Source organism: Lactuca virosa, chromosome 8 (assembly GCF_052849685.1).
Source record: "Lactuca virosa cultivar CGN04683 chromosome 8, Lactuca_virosa_CGN04683_v6, whole genome shotgun sequence".
Classification (NCBI taxonomy): Eukaryota; Viridiplantae; Streptophyta; class Magnoliopsida; order Asterales; family Asteraceae; genus Lactuca; species Lactuca virosa.
The window spans coordinates 307100565-307118795 of record NC_136433.1 but is presented as its reverse complement, the minus strand read 5'-3'; positions in this window follow the sequence as shown (position 1 = coordinate 307118795).

The following is an 18231-nucleotide window of genomic DNA, read 5'->3' as shown; positions in this document are numbered from 1 at the left end:
TCACGACCCATGTTCCATATAAATAGATGTTAGGTGGGTGAGGAGTGTACGGCTAGAGGAGCTTAAGTGTGTGAAACTCAAGGTGTCCTAGAGAGAGAAACTAGAGAGAGAAGAACTAATGTGTGTGTACTACGTGTATGGAGCATCATTCTATTCATTGAATACATCATAGATTCACTTATTCTTCTTTTTCTTCTCTTCTATTTCGATCTGGCATCATCCGTTTGATTGGGATTCCGCACCATCAAACGGATCTGAATGATACACAAGCAGATTGGGACTTACATGGTGTGCTCAACTCTGAGGGTTTTGTTAGCTGCCAGGGCTCGACAGTACTTTTAGCACGGGTGTACGGGTTATTTAGCGTATGTGGTAGACACGCGGGTCAGGGAACAGAGCACGAATTTCCGAGAGGGTGGACGATCGACATGAGGCCTAGGGTTAGGCCGGGGTTAGAGTCCACGGAATGGATCAGGAGTTCGGAACCCTAAGTGGGTGAGGAAAGTCTGCATGGGAAAGATCACCAGGAGGGGTGGTCCAGGGATATGCTCAACAGTTTAGAGCGGTCCGGATAGACTGAAGGCTGGTGGGGCGTACCAGTCAGGCCGAAGGCTCGGAGAACGGTCCAGACAGGATGAAGGCCCAGAGAGGCGGTCCAGACATGCTGAAGGTTCTGAGAGTGGTCCAGATAGACTGAAGGCCTGGTGAGGTGGTCCAGTCATGCTGAAGACTCCGTATGTTTTTGTATTACTATGTGCGGGTATTGAATATGCTGCTATGCTATAGCAATCAGTAGGTCTGTCCCCAAGTATTGAACATGCTGATAGTGTATGTTGAAGACTCTGTATGGGTTTTGTTAGTTATATGATCAGGTTCTGAGTATATATGTGATATGGGGTAGCAACTTGTTCTGCAAGTGGATAGTGTAGGGTGAGGTTCAACACTGTGACACTTGTTGGTGTTATGAAGGACATTGATTAGGCCTTCTTGGGCAATGGAGGAGGTGAGTACCTCCAGGATGGAGTGATGGACATCTGAAGTGACGACAGAGGTGTCAATAGGTTATCGGGAGCATTCCAGTCATGAGCTGAGGGCCGGAGAGGGCATACCAGACTCATGTAAGGGTATTCCAGTCATAGGTTGTGGGCATAGGGATTATGTTGGTTATGTATCTGGTAGGAGCGCGTTTCGGATTGGATGTATTGTTGAGATTCGGGGGAGTTGCACTCGGTTGTGACGAATCAGAGGATGGTGGATGAGACGCAAGGATAGATCCTTTGATCTCAAGATATGAGTAGACCCGAGTTATGTTCATAGAGGTATTCCAATCTAGGGTATTCCATCCTGAGGATGGCCGGACCCTATGATTGATTGGACCTGATATGTTTGGTATTCCAACCCGAGGGTTGATTGGGCCAAATATGTTTGGGGATACGAGGGTATACCATCCTAGGGATGATTGGACCCATCGTGGGCATGCCTGGTATTCCAGCCCGAGGCTGATTGGGCTAGGCATGAGTGTTCGTGTTTATTAGTGGATTGATTTTGTATGATATTTTGGGAGCTGAAGGACGCATTTGTTGGGTTTTAGTATACTACAACATCCTATGGTGTACATGCAACCCTATAAACCTTGGATCTATGTTTTCTCTATTATACATGCAAATATTAACTATTCCAAGGTTTCATCCTAATTAGCATATTATGAAGCACCTATACTACAAAGTTCTAGTTAGATGACATACCTTTTGATGTAGCTTGATGTCTTCAAGCTTTAAGAGCTTAGCCCCAATAGTGTGGAAGCCTCAAATGGAATCACAAATCACCAAAACACCTTGGAAGAACTTGAGAGAATATGTATGCACACTAAAATCGGCCCACTCTTCTTTTCACACACTTGTGTAAATTTTGTGAGCCAAGGACCCCTTTATATATTATGGAGGATTAGGGTTACATCCATGTAAACCCTAATACCCATGACCTTTCATTTACATAGGATCCATGGGTTAAAAGCTCCATGGACCATCCATGAAAGCTTAGCCCAACCTAAATGAACTTGGCCCATTCCATATATATAAGAGTCCATATTTAATTAGTTCTTTTTGATCACTTAATTAATTCTAAATTAATTATTGATCAATACTAATTAAATAATATGATTCCATATTAATATATTAGAACTTATAATATATTAATATAAATCATAAATATACTATTCTCAAAAGACTATCCATATAAATTGTGCCGGTGAAGTGCAACCCAAATGGACCATGCCGGGTCGGGTCAAGTACATACCAAATATAGTTATGGACTTAGACATTAATCCAACAGTCTCCCACTTGGATAAGTCTAAAACTATTATTGAGTAAGACTTCAAAACCTAACTGGCAATCGTAGCTCTTAAAGTCGTTGTCGAACTCTGACCTTGTCAATGACTTGTCCATTAGATAAGGGATCATATATTCCTCCATTCTAGATATCATATGGACTGAGACATGGATTATAATCATTCTATCTGTCCATTTGTTGTTTCCCGATTTTCGATTTATGATGACTGACTGATTGAACAAATCAAATCAGTCCTGGCTTGGCCAAGCACTCACATGTGTCATCGCTAAATCATCGAGGGGCCCACAAATATCGCTTTTATCCTGAAGGTAAAAGGAATGGATAAACTTCGACTCATATGGCTTGTTCTACTACTTGTTGAATCATACACAAAGGCACGTTTTATAACATCGAGTTACCAATGCGTTTTCGTGCAATCAATGTATAACCAACTCATAGTAACAACTCATATCTCTAGGTTTTAAGAATATAAGATATTATCGTCTCATGATCACTCGTGATAAAATCCATGAAGTGATTCAAATGAGCGTGGGTTGAATCCAATACTCAGAACTTATGAGCACTCATGAGTGTTGTAGCACCACTTTGTCCACCAACTTGGACCTCTACAAACCAACCCATGACAGTCTTGATTCATATCTACTTCCAACATATGACCGACTGTGGATGGTTTGAATAACTTAATCATTTAGGAAGAGCGACTTAGTTATTCTGGAAGTCAAAACATGCAAAGTGAAACATAAGAATAAATGAATCAAATATGGTATCAAACCCTATGAATATAAATAAACACTTTTATTTATCACCATACTGATTACTCATTATTCATTGTTTCGGTTTTATCAACTTTATACTTGAATTAAAAACACTAGTTGTCCCATGCTCCAAGCATGTACACTATGTTTTTCTTAAACAATAGCTTTGCCATACACCAAGTATGCACTCTATGTTTGTCTATGATCCTTACTTTGTGAAATAAACCAATTGAACATAATTTCAATGATTCTAATTTCACACTCCCAAATCCTTATCGAAAAATGTGAGAATTTCAAATTCCTATCATTTATCGAAATCTGTTTAGATTTTAAACTTATATGCACTGACCCTCTTGTAATGAATATGTACAAAGTCACAAAGACTTGTCAACAGTCATTATAAGGTATTCCAATGGAGATCAACTCCATGGAAACTAAGTCTCATATTCAAAGTACATTGCTTTGGACATGCTTCTTGCATTAAGTTTTCTAATCTTACACAGATAACTTCCACCTATGGAGACAACTCCATATTCTCATTTTGACTATCACTTCTGAATAAGAGATGCCTCTTTTCAGAATATGTCAATATGGTCCTTCCAAAATTAGCACTATACTTCCAACTGTCCCTGAGCAACCAATCTTTGGTAAACCTCAGATTGTCCTCGACAATTGCTTAATCATTTTAGTCATATCCAATTCTAGACCTTTTCCCTTCTTAATGCCTCTGGGCATTTGGAAAAATTTAGAAATGACAAATATTATAGCACATGCAATCGATCCTGTACCCAAAGCAAATGGTACACGATTCATGATGTCTCACATACAGACATGATTCTAGACCATTCTTTTGCTACAATATTTTTATTTGCCATGTTTTCAAAATTTGACTATGAAGAGGGATGTCGTAATCATAATCGAATTTTGAGAACGCAATATATAGAATTTCCTTAAGTTGAACCAATCCAACATGAAATTCATATATATACTCTTGACTAAAGATGATTAAGGTCTCAATCTAAGCCTTTAGAACTTAAATGAAGTATATCCTCTCCCTTAATTATAGCAAAACAACTTTTTCAATCCCTGCAGCCTCACGAATTTAAACTTTTGTTTTCTATAATTAACATTGCTAACTTGCAACACTAACAATAATTATCATGCTCCCACTTACATGATGATTATTAGCATAACACTTATGCTCCCACTAGCTTTGACATGTACTCAGAAATCAGCTGGACTTCTAGAAATCAATACTTTATTGACTTTCTTACCAAAGTTTAGATTTCTGATACGAGATGCTTTGATAAAACTTTATCAAAATCATACACCTTTCCTTAGATAGCATGCATGTGTGTCTAAACAATTTCAGAACTATGAAAAGGGATGCCGTAATCATAGTCTCAATTGTTTAGACCTTTTGCCATCTGCTTCAAATCTACTTGGTGGAAGTGTTTCCTCACCATCATTTTCATGAATCGGAGAGAAACCTTATGACCCTTAGATTTTATGGTGTATGTGTTCTTATCCATGTGAATCGTCAAAACCATAGTCACAAGACAAGGATAATGACAAATCCAAACTCATATGGACTGAACTTATGCAATCTTAACTTCTTGCCACCTGGCAGTACAGGGCCTGCCATTGCTTCCAAGTTGTTATGAAACCAATTGAGAACTTTCAGAACTCCTATGCAAAGCCAACTTTAACTGGAATGGGCACAAAATATGTCAACACGATAGGTTATAAACCTCAAGTAGTGAAGAACCTCAGGTTTTATTCTTGATTAGTTCTTGAAATTCTTTTTAGGATCTTTAAGACTCCCACTATCCTTTTGACATATAAGACTATCTTGCCCAATATTCAAGAGATAGTGCGGATTCTTTATCAAGACAAACACTTCACATAATTGGCCTCAGTTGGTCTTTGTTTTATCCAAAACATCACAACTTACCAATTTCAAATGTACAAGAGTAGGACACTTTTACTCTTACATTTGACAAGTGTTTTAAACCTTTCTTTAAGATATGGCACTCAAGTTACAATCTTGGAGTATGACTCTAAGAATTGTTTTGGAACGAAGTATGACTCATCTTCCTGATCTAACCATTTCAACAATTCATGACTCCTCTTCTTAGTCATAAGAATGCACTAAGAAGACCTTTAGAGGACTAATTGTGATATGATTTCTAAATCATTAAGATGATCACAAACATGATACTAAAGTACTCTCCCATCTTTTCAGATTTGAGAAACTTTTATCTTTCTGCCTAATTTGATTCTTCCCATTCGTTCTGCCATACATTGAGACTTTTCCAATGTTTCAGAATTATACTTAAACTTGTAAGTATAACCATATTTACTAAACTTTAGTAAATCAAATAGTCTTAACGAGCTTTGTGGTGGACATGACCAGTGCACAAAAATGTGTACTCGATCCCTTTAGTCCTTCACTTGACTTACACATCCATGTGAACAAGTAATTAGTCTTTATTTTCCAATGCTTGAAAGTTCTCATTCATCATACTATTCAACTTGCATGATTCCAAGTTTCGGTCCAATTGAAACTTGGGCGATGAGGAACTTTCCTGATTTGGTAAATTTAGACACTACCACAAATGAAAGAATCAAAGCCATTTTCCAATATTGTTGTCAGTGGAATCATATAAGCAACAATTTTCCACAAATGTCATTGTAAGGATACTTCAAATAAATAAAGTTAAACAATTTTCTTTTATTTTAAAACTTTGCGGAAAAACTTATCCTTACAATCCACATGGAAAATTGTTATCTATTCCTTAGCAATATATCATAACTTCTTAAGCAACTGCTCAAAATTCTGATGCGATCGAAATCCACCTTCGCGATCAGAATCAGCATATACTTCCTTTAAGATTTCTCTCTATTCTTTGATTCTTAAAACATCAACATGTGACCCAGTCACATCATGTAATGAGGATCTCAGAATAGAACTTAACAGAGTTAGATAATGGGCTCTACCTGATGTAGAGTCAAACTTATTGACTTTAACATCCTTAGGTAAATTTGGCAGCTTTGCAATCAACGCCCCTTCCTTTGGCAAAATAAACATATGGACCCTTTGGTAATGGGACTATCTCAGACTTAGCCTTTCTCTTTACCATTTGGTCAACCGGGTTGACTATGGCCAATCCCTTTCCATTGGGAAGAGAATGCTTTTTTCTGGATTTCCAGTGTCACCATTGTCACTGTCCATAATTTTTTTTTGGAAGTTGATCTTCTAATCAAATTTGCTTTACTATCGTTCCAAATCATTGCTGATTCAGCAGCACCAAGCAAATAGATATGATCATTAAGGTTCATGTCATAGTCTGTTTCATAGTAGTCCCAAAGGAACTCACTATGTGACTTAGAAAGTGATTGAACATCCAACTTTCTCAAGACTTTGACACCCAACTCTCTCGGCTTGTCAATATGTGACTTCATCTCTAAGATGTGATCACACATAGACCTTGCTTGCCATTAGGGCTTGAGTGACCTTGAACTTGTGGGTTAGGGAGAATAATTGGAGGAGGTGGAGGAAGAGAAGTATGACTTCTATGAGCCAAACTCGGGAAGTCATATTCATTAGGAAAGCTTGGTTTGGGAAGATCATTGTTGTCTAAACCAGACATCAACAATGGGACAAATTCACGTAAAGTTGATTTAAGTCCTTAATATAACACCCAATATGATATATTAAGGCTAGGACCCAACAAACTATTTTATAACTTGGAAGAGGGATGTCGTAATCCAAGCTATAAATTATTTTAAGGTAGGTGAATGACGATTCACCAATTTCCACCAAGATAAACGAAATGTATTATTAGGTTTTAATTGGTTTTGAAACTCCTAGATTCTTTTGAGATTCATTGAACTTTTCAATGGCATGTTTCAATCTCGAGTGTGCCCTTCAGGTTTTGTGACTGGGATGCCGAGGATCACAAAACAAGGTGTGAAGTAACCATGCAAATATACTTGGTACCCTTAATATTTACCCCTCAATCGATGTGCCGGTTAACCACACGCTCCAACGATACTATGATAAACATTAAGTTACCCTTTGCCTACCTTGTTAAGTCCAGGTTAGTGTGCCGGTTAACCACACACGCTCCACTAACAGCTTAAACAAAGTGCAAAGTGTAATTTCATGGATTAGCACCTTATTCACATTTTCCTAAGTAACTAAGATTGGGAATTTATAAGTGTTTAGTTACTTAGTATTTATCATTATACTTATAATGAAGGGAGAATTATAGTCCTTGTCCTACCTGTTCGGCTAACGACCCTCCACCGGTCAAGGAAGCGGTGAGTGAGAGTGGACACCCATTAAACTGCCATTTTATAGGCAGTAACCTTATACCCCCCTTATAGACCGGCTTCGTGAATGAGGCCTACTAATAGTAAGACGACTTTATCTTATACATATCTATATAATTAAAATTATAATAATAGTATAAGGGTTGAATTTTAAACTTTTAAAATTCTAAGGTCTAGTTTGGAATTAAAGTATACATGGGGGGTAACTTTACAAATTCCAAAACTTGAGGACAAGTTTTGAAACCTTTCAAAACTCTTGGATTTTTCATAACTTATGAGTTTAATTAAGGTTTAATGAAAAAAAAATTCAAGTTCCATAACTTGAGGACAAGTTATGGAAGACATTAAATCATTTAATGATGACATTAAAAATAGTGACTCTTCTATTTTCATAACCTATGAGACTTAACGACACTTTAAAAAGAAAAACTCTTCACTTTCCATAACTTGAGGACAAGTTATGGAGTTCATAAAAACCATTAAGATCAAATCTTCCAATTAACACAATAATCAAATAATTTTTCTATGATCTAGATTAAACTCATAGGTAAAGATAATTCACATCAACAATTTTCAAGAAATTAGATAATCATATAAACTAATACAAATCTTGAAACTTTGACAATTATCCTTTGAAGACTCTTGGAATTCATAACCTAAAGAGTTAATAAATGAGACATTTCACATCCATAACTTATGGAAGTTTCAAAACTCTTAAGATCATAACTTTAAAAAAAAACTTTTGAGTTCCAAAATTTTATGACAAAATTTGTAACTCCTTAAGACCATTTAGATCAAAATTTTAAAACAAATAAAATAATCATATCATTCTATCTTTTAATAAATTGACCTAATTCAACTCTTGTAGTAAAGTGACTCAAATTTTATAAATAATTAGTTTTTCATAAAATCAAGTAATTATCATAAAATTTGACAAACTTCATGTTTTTTTTTTTCTTTTTTTTTCCTTCAACTTGAAAAAAAAATACATTTGCATCAAATATAATAGAAAACAACCCATGGCTCTGATACCACTGTTGGGTTTTAGTATACTACAACATCCTATGGTGTACATGCAACCCTATAAACCTTGGATCTATGTTTTCTCTATTATACATGCAAATATTAACTATTCCAAGGTTTCATCCTAATTACCATATTATGAAGCACCTATACTACAAAGTTCTAGTTAGATGACATACCTTTTGATGTAGCTTGATGTCTTCAAGCTTTAAGAGCTTAGCCCCAATAGTGTGGAAGCCTCAAATGGAATCACAAATCACCAAAACACCTTGGAAGAACTTGAGAGAATATGTATGCACACTAAAATCGGCCCACTCTTCTTTTCACACACTTGTGTAAATTTTGTGAGCCAAGGACCCCTTTATATATTATGGAGGATTAGGGTTACATCCATGTAAACCCTAATACCCATGACCTTTCATTTACATAGGATCCATGGGTTAAAAGCTCCATGGACCATCCATAAAAGCTTAGCCCAACCTAAATGAACTTGGCCCATTCCATATATATAAGAGTCCATATTTAATTAGTTCTTTTTGATCACTTAATTAATTCTAAATTAATTATTGATCAATACTAATTAAATAATATGATTCCATATTAATATATTAGAACTTATAATATATTAATATAAATCATAAATATACTATTCTCAAAAGACTATCCATATAAATTGTGCCGGTGAAGTGCAACCCAAATGGACCATGCCGGGTCGGGTCAAGTACATACAAAATATAGTTATGGACTTAGACATTAATCCAACAGCATTATCCTGTCAGCACAAAGGGTTGCTTCAGGAAGAGGGAAAGTTGGGTTTCCGATACTTTGGATCATCAGGATGTTTTCAGGTTGGCAAAGTGGCATGTAGGATAGACCTTTTGAAAAGGTTCGGTTTGATTCACATCGCTTTTCACGTTTGGCAGCTGCAAAGGCGCATATTGGATGAGTAGGCGGTTGTATCGTTGGGTGATGTTTAGGTCGGAGAGCACTTGAACTATGTAGGGAAACCAGTGGCAGCATCGGAAAGGATCCGAGTAGACTTGGGAGCCAGAGTCCAAGATCTGGGAGCATTATCGTGAATTGTTCGCTGCAACAGGCTTCGAGGACGAAGCCTAGTTTAAGTGGGGGAGAGTTGTAACATCCCATTTTTCAGGTAGCTTCAAATTCATCCCTCAGATGTTAATTAGGTCATTTGGCCCTTGGTTGGAAGGAAGTGGCAAGAAAGGACCATGCATGCAAAGGTGGCAGTCGGGTATGTACGCCCAACGTAAGTTGGGGTACGCCCAGCGTATGAGGATAAATGGTCGCGGGTGTTGGAAGACGTACGCCCAGAATACGAGATGTACGCCCAACGTACGCTCAGTGGCACAAAACCCTAATTTTAGGGTCAAGCACTATATAAAGAACATGAGGACTGGAACCCTAGCCCCTTATCATCCTCCCCAACCTCAGAAAAACCCTAGAACATCTCATCCCTTCATTCTTGTGTGATTTTAACCTTGAGAAGCCCATTTTGGTGATTTTTGAGCTTGGAAGAGGAAAGAAGAAATTGGCAAGGAAGAACTTGGGAAGTTGGAGCTCATAGATCTGGAATAGCATCATCATTTGAGACTCTTTGGAGGTATAAAGTTCATAACTTTCCTCAAGAATGCTTAGATCTAGTGTGGTTTGATTTTGAAGTCATTTTGGTCCCAAGTATAGAACTTTTTGGTTCAAATCCGATTTCTGGACATAGAATTGCCACTCTCAGTTCAAAATGAGTCCCTAAGGTAGAAAGTTGCCATCTTGAATGTCTTATTGGATTCATGCATGAGTTAAGATCATTTCTATGAGAATGGAATGCTATTTTGGAGTTTGGGCTTATTAGGCTCATGCAAAGTCACCAAGTCAGTGACTTTATGTATTAAGACGTTGAAAAGGGCTTGGATCTGTGATTGTAGCTTCTGGTTTGGAGTATTGAGCACTTGATGGGAAAGTGACTTAACAGGGGAGTACGCTGAGCGTAAATGCAGGTACGCCCAACGTACTCACCATTTAGCTAGTACGCCCAACGTACATAGGAGTACGCCTAGCGTACTCACAGATATGGGCCTTGCGAGTTTTGGGCCTCGGTTTGGGCCATGTAAGGGATTTTGGTCCTTTGGGCCTTGGTGGGCCATCAAAAGTCAGTTAATATGGGCCACGAAGATGTTTGAGCTCAAGTTAAGGCCCATTAGAGGGATTGAGCCCAATTTAGCAAATTGGGCCATTAGTGGGCTTGGAAAGCCTACCTAGTGTTGGGTTTTGCTTGTGGTAATGGGCCTTGGCCCAAATTAGAGAAAAGAAAAAAAGGACAATATGGACCCCTTAGTCAGGATTGATAGTCCATATGTTGACTCAGTATTCGTTATGTTGGATAGTTTGGGATTTCCGGGGAGATAGCGTTTCGGGAGTTCGATTCTTCAGTTCAGATCGGCATTGCGAGGTGAGTTATCCTCACTGTACTCAAGGGTCTAAGGCACCAAGGCTGGACCTTTGTTTTGTTATGGGGATTATTACTGGTGTGATATGTTAGCTCGGTATCCTGGTATATAGGATGGTTATATGCTAGTATGATCTGTTAGATCGGTATCCTAGTAGATAGGATGGTTATATGCTGGTATGATCTGTTAGATCGGTATCCTGATAGATAGGATGGTTATGGTTATATGCTGGTATGATTTGTTAGATCGGTATCCTGGTAAATCAGATGTGGTTATGCTTAGTGACCTATAGTTTGGTCTGACTGTCTGTATGCTGGTAGGAGGTTACCTTTTATATGTGCACATGATTGATTGGTAGTTGAGGGTATTCCATCCCGAGGATGATAGGACCCTAGTATGTTGTATTTATAGACTGTTATATGATTATCTGATATAGGTGCACATGTTTGATTAGTTATGTTGGCATTCCAACCCGATGGTTGAGGGCCTGGGGTATGCCAGCCCGATGGTTGATTGGACCCATAGTATGTTGGCATTCTAACCCGATGGTTGAGGGCCTGGGGTATTCCAACCCGATGGTTGATTGGACCCATAGTATGTTGGCATTCCAACCCGATGGTTGATTGGACTCATAGTATGTTGGCATTCCAACCCGATGGTTGAGGGTCTGGGGTATTCCATCCTAATGGATGGTTAGACCCATAGTATGATGTTTTTTATTGTATGTGTATTGTTGTGTGTATGGGTATTTTGGGGGTAACTCACTAAGCCTTCGAGCTTACAGTTTCAGTTTATTGTTTCAGGTTCAGCGGTTGACCGCGGGAAGGCGAAGGCGTGACCGTACACTTCCTCGATTGATGATTATGATTTTTGGGAACTCTGATGTTTAAACTATTTTGAAAACAAATTGTAATAACTGAGTGGTTTTAAATGATTTAAAAAGTTTTAAATTGGCTCGAATTTTATGGATGTTACACTATGGCCCCCCATGTTCACCAATTTTTATACAAATTATATTTTCGCCCCTCCCCCTCCCCACCCCAATGAAAGATTGAAGCTCCGCCACTGAGTATATAGTATAGTAAAGTAAGTTGGGTATCGAACATAGGGAACATATTCAATATACTACTAAAAATTAATCTAAAATCAAGCAATAATTAAAAAGGGTTTCTATCTGATTTTTCAAATTCAGACTAACTTAAGCACTCAACTAAAACCGATTGTAATCAAGATATTAAAACCACTATTGTTTAGTTTCGAATCCACCTTTTTCCTATGGTTAGTTCTTATTAATGGATTAATGAAGTTGGTTACCAATTTATATGTAATTAGCAATCTTGGTCCAATCTACTAATATTTTTACCAAATCATGTACTACTATGTAATGGTCATACACAAACAAATACAGAATTAGTTATTAATGATAACTGGGCTATGTAAGATACATCTAGATAATTATCTATGGTCAAAACAATTAATCAAACACAATTATGTTCACAATTATGTAGATTGGACCTAGCTCTAGCAATTTAATGGTCACTAAACTACTAGGTAAACAAGTTCATGTAATTTAATAGTCACTAAGCTACACTTAACTTGAATTTAGGCACATGCTAGGTAATGATAATCTAACACATGCACAAAACCAACTTTATAAAATCCATAAAATAATATGCTAACTCATAGTTTTTAGGTTTCATCTAGCTAAATGAAAGTCAACTAAATTAGCTACTCATTACTGAAAGTAAACACATAAGTTCATAAGAAAGTGACATGATTAATTAATGAAAACCAAATGTAATGATTTAATCTTCAAATTGTCGATCTTCAAACAATCTCTCCTTCTTAGGATATTTTTCGTAGGTTTCTGACCTCCAATATCGAGTATCTCAGAATATCCCTTCTCCTAAAGTTCTCCAAATCGTTAATACTAAGGGATAAATATAGTTTTCCAAAATATATATCTCACGTCGTGAGCTTTGAAGTCTCACGTCGTAAGTTTAACGTAATCCGTGTCTGGCAAGGATTTTGGCTTCCCCATGTCTATCTTTTAGAATTGGCTCTTCACGTCGTGAGATATATGAACCTCATGTCGTGAACTTGGTTTTTCCCCTAGAAACTTCTTCTTTTAAGCTCCAATCCTCCAAAGTTCCAATGTTTGTCGCTTCTGGTCCTTATTCTTCAAGAGTGTCCTATTTGGCTGCAACATGTAAATTAATTCAATAAGTATCACATATATTTGCAATTAAACAAAATATTACTTAAAATGTATTAACATAATGCCTAAATATATGTATAAATATGGCAATATCAAAATACCCCACACTTATCTTTTGCTTACCCTCAAGCAAAACTCTTCTTTTTAAGTTAAACTTTCATCACCAATATCACATAACACAATCCATTTAGAACCCAACCATTATACCAAGACCCCAATGCGCATATTCGTGTCTAAATTCCTAAATACTTCACAATCATAAATACTCACAATCCTTATGAACCTTCACCCCTTAGTTTATACGCCACCCATTTTTGCAACCCTCCGAATCCATCCCCAAAAATCTTTCTTAACCTCAAGGTATTTTTGGTTAAGCTACCCAAACATACATAATATCTATAAAGAATTACAATTTTGATACCACAATGGAGCTCCTTGAATTCATTTTTTCTTTGACATTTGCTTATCGATTTCTTTGAATTCACCACCTTCTTGTTTGATTTTTGGTATCTTATTTTTCAGAATTTTTGATCTTTTGATTTTCATACTTTGATAGCTCCAAAATTCTTACAACTTTTTTTTGTAATTTCTCTTTTTTTTTATATAACTCACTTTTTTCTACTCAAATCCTACATGCTTAAGCAAGGGAGCTTAACTTCAACATTTATTGGTTAGAGGTATTAGTCTAAGTACAATGACCACATAAGCACTCCTGGATAGATTTCAGGTACATGCTACAAAACTTATTACATCATATAAACTACCAGATTACCTTTCATATCTCATGACTTTTCACTAGGACTGGGAAGCCACAAATATACTATAACATATGTTGGTTCAATTAAACATTTGAGCTCACATTGGATCATCCCACACAACACTAGCAACTTAAGTTTTTAATTATTACTAGATTTTATTTTTTAGATTATTATTTCAAATCTATAAAAATTTTAAATTTTCTAATCTAGCAATTTTTTTTCTTTTTCGACCCCTACCTCACACTTATTTCATACAATGCCCTTATTGTATGCATAAAATAATTTAAACACATAGTAAAAAAGGAGAAAAGGGAACAGACTCCCCTGGGGTAATAGTGGTGAGATCGAATTATGAAAGTGTGGAAAACTCGAACATCTTGAATAGATAACTGGAACTTGGACTTCATTGGTATCGTGAATGTGCTGGAAATATGTGAATCATAAACTTGCATCTTCGAAAAGTGTGGTGCATAAAATCTACAAAGTAATGCATCTCAATGTGGGAAAGCATACGCCACATTGTAAGTTGAAAGAAGAGAAAGTAAAACGCGATAGGTTATCACTCACGACGTGAAAAGTGAGAATTTACGACGTGAGAATCAATCTGGGAATCGAGTCTGAATCGACCTCACAATGTGAGAAGCATAACCTCACGTCGTGAGAACTGGGAGTTCACCGATTGCATCCTTCTGTACAAGTCTCGATGCATGGAATCTTCACTTTTACTCTTAAGTATTTTAGACTCTTTTTAAGACCCATTTTGATGGAATTTTTTCTTCTCTATACTCTATCTTCACACACGAATGTTACCCACACTAATCAAAGATTATGGGCTTCGATTCTTTACTTTAACGCTCACGACTTCTCTCGCTCTTTTTTTTCTTTTCTCTATCAATACTCTAATAATTGTGCGAAAAAAAACAAAACATTGGTGGAAAATAGAAAACAAACATCACACATTCGGTTACATGTTTTAAAGACATACCAAATAAAAATAAAAACACACAAATTAAACACACCAAAATAAACTAAGAAAAGAAATGACTAAAAATAAAAAGGATAAATATTAATAATCATCTCCATCGTCTCTCATCCCACTCGGCCTGACTCCATCTCCTTGTTGCCTCCAAAGCTCCTCCTATGCCGGAATGTATGGATAATGAGGTGGCATGGTGGGTGGTCTGTCGATGTGAAAGTGCTAAAATAAAACATCCATGGCTTGATTGTGATAATTCACACCGCCACAAAGATTATCCAAATATGTACCAACCCGACTTTGAAACGGGTCGGTTGGTACACCACCCTCAAATTGTTGAGGTTATTGTTGTTGGCCCCTTTCTCCTCGTGCTCTCACATTCCTTCGCCCCCACGGTCTCGGCTATTCCTCAGGTTGCTCAACTTTTTCCTCCTCATTGTCAGCAGGAATGCTCCAATGGGATCCCATATTAATGATAACATACATAGATTCCAAGAAACCCATTGTAAGATCAGTACCCTTGATGCATGTTAGAGTATGCATCACCCTAGGCACAAATAGTTCATACGATTTTTCCAATCGGGGTCACAAAATGCCCTCCTGCTATTGGGCTCCCGGCTCGTGATGTAACCTCCTTACTTGCCAAATATTGCGCCAGAAAGTAAGGTATATGGAAACAAATGGTCGGTGTGATGATGCTCCATATAAAAAAACAAATTCAAAGTCGTTACTTTATCCCCATGTTTTTTATGATTAATTGTTAATGTCACGAGGCGGTGGACGAAACGATGAATTGGAGACCGGGATTGGCTTTCCTGTGACACCCCAGAATGAAACTCACTATTTGCAATTGTCTTCCAAAAACCATACCCATTTATACCTTGAAAGTAATCCCGAGCGGCTGATCTCAAAAACCGATCAAAATTAGGAGACATTGTGTCTTGTTGCTCGTACAAGCCCATTCTCCATGCGAACTTGACCAAACTACATACTCGATATTGACCACCGAGACGAAAAACCAAGGCATGCGCATAATAAGGATCAACCGTGCTTCCTTCAATAGAAATTTTTGAGAAAAATTCCACACACAATTGCTTGAAAACCTCTTCCTTAATGGAAAATAAATTCCTCCACCCATTACAAGTGAAAGACGCCCCATTGTCAAAGAATGTCTTTGTGAGATACGAGTTTAATCTCTCCAAAATCCAAATCTCATTTAGCTTGTCCCAATCAATTGTTGGTGAAATGGAAAATTCACGATTGTAAAGCCATCCCAACTTGTTCTTGTAGTTGTTCAACATTTCTGGTGGAAGATCATCGGGAAATTCATAAAATGGGTGTAGGCTTGAAACATTCCTTTGTTGGTGTTGAGGAGCTACTCTTGGACCCATAAGAACAACCCTAACTCTAGATGCACAAATTTAACCCTCAAGAACAACCCTAACTCTAGATGCACAAATTTAGTAAAATTAACTAGATTATACAGTGGGGATCTTACCGAAATTGAAGAGGGAAATGAAATTGAGAAAAACTTGAAGAAAATCGGTAGCAGAATCGAGTGTGGGGACAGATGCTTCTTCCGTTCGTTCGTGGGTTTACACAAGTGAAAGTGGTAGTCAAATGTTCGAGGTTACTTATAAAATGGTCCCCTGTGCTTTTTATGGCTCACGACGTGAGCTTTAAACTGATTAAAAAAACCGGGAAATATTTATTTTCCACGTCGTGGTTTCAAAGTTTTTGACCAAAATAATTAATTTTCTTTTAAAAAAAGTTAACCACTCTTGAATTTAACCCCACACTTAATTTGTTACTTTTCTTTAAAGATTAAGATGATGACGACGAGGACTTACCCTAAAACTTAAATAAAAAAAATAAAAAACTAAAAAAATTAAAATACAAACCGAGCTCGGGTTGCCTCCCGAGAAGCACTTCTTTTTATGGAGTCATGATCCGAACTCCTTCAGCCCTACGTTGTCCCGGTCGGGGTGCGAATTCCCTTTGCACTTTTTGTTCCTTCCACCTTCTTTTGTAAGCTTGTACCCTTCTTATATATGCTATTTTATAATTTTTCTTTCTTTGTTTCGGTCGTGCTTTCCTCGTGTTTCTGCTTCAACCCTTTACTCTTTTCAGCAAGTTGAGATTCTCCTTCTTCCTTTTTTTGTTCCCTTGCTTCAACATCCATCTTTTCCAAAGTTGGCTTGCTCCAATTTTGTGTAATTTCTTCTTCATCATCACCTGAGACCAAAGTTTCTTCACTTTCTTCACTCACCGGAGACTTTGGTGTTGTAAAAGCGAAGACTTCACAGATCATTGGAATTGATGCTCTTGGCTTGGTACGCTTGATTTCTTCTCTTGTATGAATTTCCTTTTCCATTAATTTTTCTAACTCTTCAAGCTCATTATCTTCATCCATTATAGAACACTTCGTTTTGAGTCATATTCTTCTTGAATCTGTCTTCAACTCTAAATGTCATCTCCTCTTTTCCCACTTGCAAGGTAAGCTTTGATTCTCGAATATCTACCAAGGCTTGCACGCAATAGGAACATCTTCATCCTCTTTCATGTCTAGCACCACAAAGTCGATTGGAAAAATAAATTTTCCAATTTTTACCAATATATCTTCAATTATGTCTCGAGGATGAGTCACCGAACGATTTGTCATATGAATTGTCATCCTTGTGGCCTTTAATTCTGGAAGGTTGAGCTTTTGGTAAAATGAATATGGCCTTAAATTAATACTCGCTCCAGAATCGGCTAAGGCAAATGTCTTCGCGTTATTTCCAAACTCACATGGAAGTGTAAGGTGTCCGGGATCTCCCATTTTCTTTGGTATTCCCTCCATAATTACCATTTAACTTTGCTCACAAAGGACTACCTTGGAAGTCTTCTCTAATTGTTAGCGAGTGTCTAGTAAATCTTGAAGGAATTTTGCATATTCAGGAACTTTGGCTAAGGATTCAATAAATGTGGTATTGATTTGAATACCCTTGACTTGATTCATAAACTTTTTATGTTCTTGTTCCAATGGGTGAACTCTAGCTCGAGAAGGAAACGGTAATGGAGGTTGATATGCCTTGACAAAAGAATTTATTTTTCTGATCAGACCCAACCCATGACGTGAGGGAAGGATCCTCACAATGTGAGAACTCGGTTTCAGCAGCTTCATTTTTTTCTTCTATTTTCTTCTGCTTCAACAATGGATCGGGTTGCTTTGTGTCTTCTTCTAATGCCTCCAAGAACTCAGAAATAGTGTCTTCTTTAGTGGATATGGCCATGACATGTGGTTGCGGTTTGTTATCGGGAATTTTAGGTGGTAACCGTTCATTAACTAATGTAGTTAATTGCCCGAGTT